The sequence below is a fragment of the Olea europaea genome, chromosome 13 (assembly GCF_002742605.1).
Source record: "Olea europaea var. sylvestris chromosome 13, O_europaea_v1, whole genome shotgun sequence".
Taxonomy (NCBI): domain Eukaryota; kingdom Viridiplantae; phylum Streptophyta; class Magnoliopsida; order Lamiales; family Oleaceae; genus Olea; species Olea europaea.
Window position 1 is genome coordinate 11,319,482 of NC_036249.1, and position 8,342 is coordinate 11,327,823.

The 8,342-nt window shown below is 37.7% G+C and overlaps 1 protein-coding gene across 1 annotated transcript in view; it reads right to left on the minus strand.

Annotated features, from left to right (window-relative positions):
* Positions 1-2,205: 2,205 nt before the first annotated feature.
* Positions 2,206-8,342, minus strand: part of LOC111407586 (phosphoglycerate mutase-like protein AT74H) — a 30,761-nt gene continuing 24,624 nt past the window's right edge. The window contains exon 6 of the mRNA XM_023037179.1: positions 2,206-2,500. The gene's annotated coding sequence lies outside the window, so the exon portion shown is untranslated. The remainder of the gene's footprint in view (positions 2,501-8,342) is intronic.

Here is an 8,342-nt window from a genome sequence, read left to right on the forward strand (position 1 = left end):
ATACTGCAACTTGATAATGATGAATCTCTTTTTAATTAGAATAATTAGTTAACTTGTTAATTAAATAATTAATTATCTGACATAAATTTGGATTATTTTCTATTTAGACAGTTTACGACAAGGAAACTTGTGGCAGCCAGGTTCGTTTAGCTATTTAGACTACATAGCTAACCATTAGACAGGTTTTAATCCACCTTGTGGCAGGCAGGATCTGATAGCTAATTAATTTAAAATGCAAAAGGTATTCCTTGACCAGCTTAAGTACAAATTAATCCAAAAGCTCATAGCTCATTAAAAATAATCAGGTTTTCTTTAAAGGTATTTCTCACTTTGCATTTTCCCATTCGAATAAAAAAGCAACAGCTGACAAAAAAGGGGGGGGGGGGGGGGGGGTTGTTGAATTTAGAAAAAAAAATTAGTTTGCAGTCCCAGGCAAATAAAGATGAAAAGAATAATTGAACAGGGTATCATGCGATACTAAGACAGAATACTCAACGCAGGGGCCATGAAACAAACTAAACACCGACAACGTTTCCAGTTTAGCATCCAATCGATAAGAAGAAAAAGTACCACATTCAATATTCTCTCATTCCATACAGTTACCATGCGACAAAAACAGAGAAAGAACACAATTTTCTAGGTTGAGAAAGGGGTTACTGAACAACTGCCACTCTTGTGCTCATTTAAATTGACAAAATCAAGAACTTTCCCCCATAAATGGGCAAACAGGGGTGATAATGACTTTTGATTGTTGACCTAGTTGGAGAATAGGTACATTGGTATTCAACACCAAACGTAAAGATACAAATGTATAAAACGAACTCGCCATAGATCTAAAAGACAATCTTCAAAATTTAACTAAAATCTACAACATTTAAATCAAACAAGATATAAGCCAACTGTTCATTCTACTCTACTCAAAAGTGAAAGCAACAAAACATACGCTTAAAACCAATCAAAGGTACAATAATTCATTAATTAAGTTTTAAAATCCAAATATACCCACCAGAACTTTAATTTCTTAAAGCTAAAAAGTTCAGATTAGCACAAAAATAACTTCTAGAAACCAATCCGATCTATCCAAAATCCATTAAATAACAATGAATCAGAAAGAAAATAAGTATCATTTGCTTAAAACCTTCATAAAAAACAAACAATCTGAAAAGTGAAAACTTAACACGCAAAAAGTTAGATAACTATTTTAACTGCAAAATAATTGACAAAGCAATCAGATCAATCCAGTAAACGGATCTATAAGCACCAAAATTGGAACTTAACTTCAGTAACTAATATCAAAACAGTCGATCAAAAACTTTATAAAAAAAAAATTACAAAATTCATAAAAAGCAAAGCGGTGTAAATAAATTACCTGAGAAACGAACGGAATGAGAAAATACTTCTCTCGGACCGAAATTGTCCAAAAGCGGCGCCTCTGAAAACCCTAATATGGAGTTTTTTTTTTCTTTTTTTTTTTTTAATTAAAATGCTAATTATAAATTTTCAGAGAAATTGTGTGCACGCTAAAGGGGAAAGAATCATCAAGTGATAAAAAATTGTCCTACTCTTCTGGAAATTCAAGAAGGGCTATTACGCCTTTTAAGCACATTCCAGTTAATATCAATTCCTATTGACTTAATTAACATCTAAGAGCATGTACGGCTAAGTGGGGCAACAAACGGGGCAAAAAGTTGCCCCGTCCCCGCCCCGTGCCCTGCCTTGCCCCGTCTAAGGCGGGGCGGGATTTTTGCCAAACGGGGCGGGGCAGGGCTGGGCGGGGGTTCCCCACCCCGTTGCCATCACTACTTGCCATCCATTTTTGCCATTAAAAACGCCAGCCTCTTACTTGGCCATTATTTGAAGGGCATTTTCATCGGTCCGCAACACCATTCTTGAGAAAAACACTTTCAAAGGCAAAAGGAATGTTAAGAGTTGAAGGGAATGGGTTTGGAATGGCGGAAAATTCCTGAAAAAATTTCCAATTAGCCTTTTTGTTTCATATATTTGAGAGAATTAGGTTGGCGGCCGGTAACTTATTCTAAATAGAACAAGAAAGTAGTTAACTTTCAATTTATAGTGATCGTTTAAGTAACCATGTGTTGGGCCTAATTATAAAGTATAAATTTGTGAAATTAACATAAATCACACTAAGAATTTTCTACGATTCTCCTAGTCGAAAATATATGGCAGCAAAATAGCCGAACTCTAACGTTGATGGTGAACATATATATTGTTTTCCTCTACCAATTTTAGACTTCATCAAAGTAATTAAAACTGGTTTTAAGTTCAGTTTAAGGGTCGTCATGTCAAGACGGAACTCTCAGCTCAATTCAGATCAACTTCGTACAACTTCCAACTCAACTCGACTTATCTTCGAAAACGAACTGCAGACGTCATTTGGAGAACATCATCATTACACTCTGATTTCCCTCACTTCAAGGCTGACATCACACCTTTATCTAACGCAATTGCTTTGGGATACATGGCAAATATCATGGGGCACCTGAAATCGTTACCAATCACAATTTCACAATTATTATTCCCCATCTCAGCACCAACTTGGCACATGGAAGCCGACCTCAATTATCAATTAAAATTAGATCAGCGACACACATATTAAGGCCGACACTGTAGCTGATTTAATGTATCACAAACCAATTTGCATATTCTCTACTATAAATGGGTTTATAATGGTCCCTCATAGGGACCTGAAGAAAACAAGGGTACGAAACTTACTTCAAACTCTCACCATTTGATAGAAAAATGCTCTTTTTATTGTTTCAGCACAGTTTACATATTTCTGCTTCAATTACCACTTTCAAATCATTAATTAAGAACAAAAGTGACCTAATCATTTTTTAATGTCAACAATTTGGCACTAGAAGAAAGGCAACAACCCCATATCTTTCATAAAAAATTCTCAAAAACTATGTATCCTACCTAAAAAGTCACCATGAGCAACAATTCGACGTCCAGAAATCCAGCTCGAACCCCTCACAACACAAGTATTTTCATGAATTCCACAAGAAAATGATTCTGCTGAAAATGTTAACCCTCGCTATGATGAGGAAAGCAATAGAAGGTCTGAGTAACATTGTTAGCAGGATGAGAGAACGAGGTCCACACGTCTCCTATAGCTGATGCCGAGGCGAAATCTCTAGATTGGGAGCGAACTGGCCGACCTTCCACTAGGAAAAGTCTTCACTTCTCTGTGAAGACTCGTCTAGGAGTCGGACTAAGAAGCAAGTCTCCTCCAATGGGAAGGACTCACCAAAAAGCTGGAAGTGTTTTCGATAGATTAGGCTCCCAACTATCACCATCACCTAAGAGTAGGAGAATTAATCGCTTCAAAGGGGAAGGCCTAAAAAACGAAGAACTCGAGATGAACCTACTAAAAAAAGGCATAGCCAACCTAGAGGCCAAACACAAGAGTTCCTTGGATGAATACTCCATTGTCTTCCATTCTCTTCTCACAGAAGATATATTAGCTGAGCCATTGTTCGAAATGTTAAGCATGCATCAACCCACTAGCTACAATGGGGAAAGAGATTTCCTTAGCCATCTGGACAAATACACGTCCTATACGGAACTACAAAGAGCTAGCAATGCCATCATGTGTCAAGCTTCCCGTAACATTAGGGGGACAAAGCTCAAGGTGGTTTAGAAGGTTGCATCAAATGTCTATAAAAATTGGAATGACCTGGCTAAGGAATTCTAATCTAAGCTCATGGGTTCTAAAGCCAGAAAAAGGCCAAAGGAATGCCTTGTGAGTGTTAGACAAGGACATAGGAAATCCTTGAAAAGCTACCTTAACAGATTTAATAAACAGTCTATGGATGTAGAAAGAACATTGGACGACGCTGTGGTCAGTCCAAGAAGATAGACCCAGGACCTATCATGAATTCCTAAGTATGGTAGAAGATCACATCAGAGGGAAAGAGGTGACTCAGATCAAGAAGAGCGAAAGGTTGACCCCAATCATTCAGTTCATCCTAAATATAAAAAGATAGATAAAAAGTCCACATTCAAACGCAGAAAAGAAAAGTGAGATTCCGACTGACCTCGCCCTTATCCTGTGAGATTTTATCATTACCATCCCTTTAATGCCTCTTTGGAGGAAGGATTCATGCAAGTAGGAGATTAGGAAGTCTTCTACAAACCTCAACCCATTAAGAAAAGCCCACATGGAATGAATCAATACAGGTACTGCAAGTTCCATAGGACAACTAGTTACCACACGGATAACTATCTTGAACTAAAGAACAAATTGAGTCATTGATCAGGCAACGTCAACTTAGGAAATTTATATCTTCGTCAGCCAAACAGAAATCCCTAGGAAAGGAATGAGATCAGAATGCTAGTAAGAGAAAACCAATGTATGAAAGGTTCCCGAAGAAAACGTCGAAGACAAGCTAGGGATGCCTTGGTATGGGAGAACTATAAAATAAGACGTTGTAAACCCAACCTCACTATCCCCAAAGGCTTAGAATGGTTCGATTTTTCAGAAGAAGATTTCCAAGGAGTGATGCAAAATCAAATTGATGCTTTAGTCATACCATGCTCGTCGTCGGAATCCGCGTAAGAGGAATCCTCGTTGACAATAGGAGTTTTGTCAACGTGCCATACTCAAAGACCTTGGCAAAAGGGGAATCGAGAACAAGTATTTACAGCCTTACCCTAGAAAGCTGTGAGGCTTCTCTAGAGATCCCATTGAAGCCCGATGTTAGAGCTTTGATCATTGAGACTTTGGAGAAATATTTGCCAAAGGAAAGTCATTGCTGATTTCATGGTAGTAGACCTACCATCCAACTTTAGTGCCATCCAAAAGGACTTATACTTCACGAGCTAAAGGCAAAAACGTCAATTTATCGCTATTGCATGAAATTTCCTACCTCCAACTAAGTAGGTATATTTCGAGGAAATCAAGCTAAAGCTCGATCGTACAACATTGACCTACCCAGCTCAGGAGTACAAATGCTCCGCAAAGGGCCATACGACAGATCAAATGAGTCCAGGCTGAGAAACCCATCTTCACGATCTAACTAAGATAGGAATTACTCTTGAATATTATAGAAGGCATGAGGATAGTTGCCCGCTAACCAAAACCAAAGAAAACAAACTCACATCCTTTCTTAGGTATTTTAATAGTGGCTTTACCAATAGCCATCATAATGGTTCCTCGAGTTCTAGTCCATATTGTCAGGGCCCTCAACATTTTATATGTCAACACTCTAAAATAGATGGAAATTCCGCTCCAATTTTTGTAACCGTACCCAAATGTAGTTCTCGAACTGAATGGAGGCTTGACTATGGCAAATGGGCAAATCAAACTCGTTGTTAATATCGAAAATGCTCTCTTTCGAGCTTACATCGACGCTAACTTGTAGTGTTTGACTCCGTCTTTTCTTATGACGCGATCATGGGACAATTCTTTACTATTTGACTTAAAGGCCATCACGTTGGTTTATCACTACTCCGTCAAGTTTTCCATTCTCCATGGTCCGGGGAGATCAAAGGGAATAAGGAAGCTACTGAAGGTTGTCATGTTATACATTGTCTGCAAATTCTCCACATCTCATTCCAACACGGAGTAAACATGGACTACCTAGGAAAACCTGATCTCAGCTCATTAGATCCTAGAATCAAGCTAAAAGATAAATGAGCCGAACCCATTGAGAAACTAGATAAGGTCCAGATCAGCTCGAACGTATCCTTGAAAGAGCTTTGAATTGGGCACAAACTATAATAACCACTCAGGTTTGAACTTGTAAGATTCCTTAGCGGCAACTTCAATGTGTTTGCCTAGAGTCAAAAGGACATGGAAAAAATCTATCCTAGGATTGCTTATCACCGGCTTAACATAGATCATGTAGCTCGGCCAAAATAGCAAAGATGGAGATCACTCAATGTTGAAAGATATGAAGCCCTACAAAAAGAAGTGGAGAAGCTACCTAGGAAAACCTGATCTCAGCTCATTAGATCCTAGAATCAAGCTAAAAGATAAATGAGCCGAACCCATTGAGAAACTAGATAAGGTCCAGATCAGCTCGAACGTATCCTTGAAAGAGCTTTGAATTGGGCACAAACTATAATAACCACTCAGGTTTGAACTTGTAAGATTCCTTAGCGGCAACTTCAATGTGTTTGCCTAGAGTCAAAAGGACATGGAAAAAATCTATCCTAGGATTGCTTATCACCGGCTTAACATAGATCATGTAGCTCGGCCAAAATAGCAAAGATGGAGATCACTCAATGTTGAAAGATATGAAGCCCTACAAAAAGAAGTGGAGAAGTTTCTCAACAACGAGTTTACCAAGGAAGCTACTTATCCCAAATGGGTGGCTAATTCTGCTTTGGTGAAGAAAAGCGATAGAGATTGGAGGGTCTTATAGATTCCACCGACCTTAACAAAGCATGTCCTAAGGATATTTTTCCATTTTTCAAGGGTAGACCAAATGGTCGACACCACAGCTGGATATGAGCTCGTTGACTTTATGGAAGCCTACTTCGATTACAATCAGATTTCCATGTACGAAATTGATCGGGAACACACTTCGTTCATAGTTGATCAGGGCTTGTACTGCTACAAGATGATGTCATTTAGCTTAAAAAATGCCAAAGCAACATATCAAAGGTTCTTAAATCATCTTTTGCCCAATAAATCGGCAAAACCATAGAAATTTACATTGATGACATGCTAGTAAAAAGGACCAAAGCCAAAGACCACATCTAGCACTTGTCAGAAATGTTTGTAATCCTTCGAAAATATAAAATGAAGCTTAACCTCCTCAAGTGTGCATTCAGAGTCAACCCTAGCAAATTCTTAAGCTACATGGTAAACCACTGGAGGATAGAAGCCAATCCAAAGAAAGTTTGAGTTATCCACTAAATGAAAACTCTAACTCAACCTTAGAAGATACAAAGTCTCACAGGATGAATTGCAGCATTGAGTATATTTTTCTTCCGATCCAAGATTGTTGTAAACCTTTTTTCGATATAATCAAAAGATGAAATAAGCTTTAATGGACTAAAAAATGTCACAAAGCCTTCGATGAACCGAAAACGTGACTATCTCAACCTTATCTCCTTTCAAAGTCTACGGCTAATGAAAAATTGTCACTATACCTAGCCATATTCGAGCACGCTCTTAGAGTTGCACTCATCAGAGAAGAAGATGGCATCTAGTACCCAGTTTATTATGTTAGCAAGGCACTCTACGATACTAAGCTACGCTAATTTTCCTTGGAAAAACTCGCTTATGCCTTAGTTATGTCAGTAAGAAAGCTACGGTCCTACTTTCTAGAACATCCTGTACATGTCTTGACCAGCTATTCTCTAAGATAAAGACTGCAAAAGCCAGACATCTCAGGATGTCTAGTAAAATGGGTCATTGAGCTAAGCTAATTTGATATATATTACAATCTACGAACAACTATAAAAAGTCAAGCCTTAGTTGACTTCGTAGTTGAATTTAACTCAGATCCCCGAAGAGAGATATACAAAGATAGACCTTGAGAGTTGTCCGTTGATGGGGTCTTCAACTGAAGTTCTAGTTGGAGTTGGAGTAGTCATTGTCAGCCAGATTGCCACTACTTCTATTAACCTTCATCTTCAAGGCTTCCAACAACAGGGCAGAATACAAAGCATTGATAATGGGGAAATAAGTTGGAATGGCCACCACTGAAATCATATTTGTTCAAAAGGCCTTTGACCGAAAATAATAAAATAAAAGAAATCTTAAATATTTAAAACTATCAAAAAGACCCTTTTACCCTATCTTCTAAAATGAAAATGAAGGAAGAAAGAATTGGGGATTTCTTACCATTCATCACGTGAAAACCTCCCTTGGCTCCAAACTTCTTCTTTTCCAAATTAAAAACCTTCTTCTCTTTCAAATTCATCATCTTCGACATTTGAACTCATCATCTGTTTTCCTTCCACTTCAAAAGTTCAAGATTCTTACAAGATTATCTACAACAAATTTTTCGCCTCTCCATCTCCCACTCACAGGTTTGTCGCCCCTCTCAAATTTTTCTCTGCTATGAACAGATATATTTGTATATGTATACTAATTTATGACTTGATGATGAATTGTTGAAGTTTTGATACTATTTTTTGTTGGATGTTGGGTGATTAATTAGCAACTGAAAATAGGGTTTTTTTTTTGTTTTTTTTTGTTTTTTTTTAATCGAGCTGATTATATACATTCTAAGACATTGCCAAAAGTGTCCTATGAACTCTGCATCTCGAACCAAAATAATGTGAAAATTCACGTAGACAAACTATTTTCTAAATTCTTGTGATGGAGATCATATTCCTAAGAATGTGTTCATCCCTGGCAATTA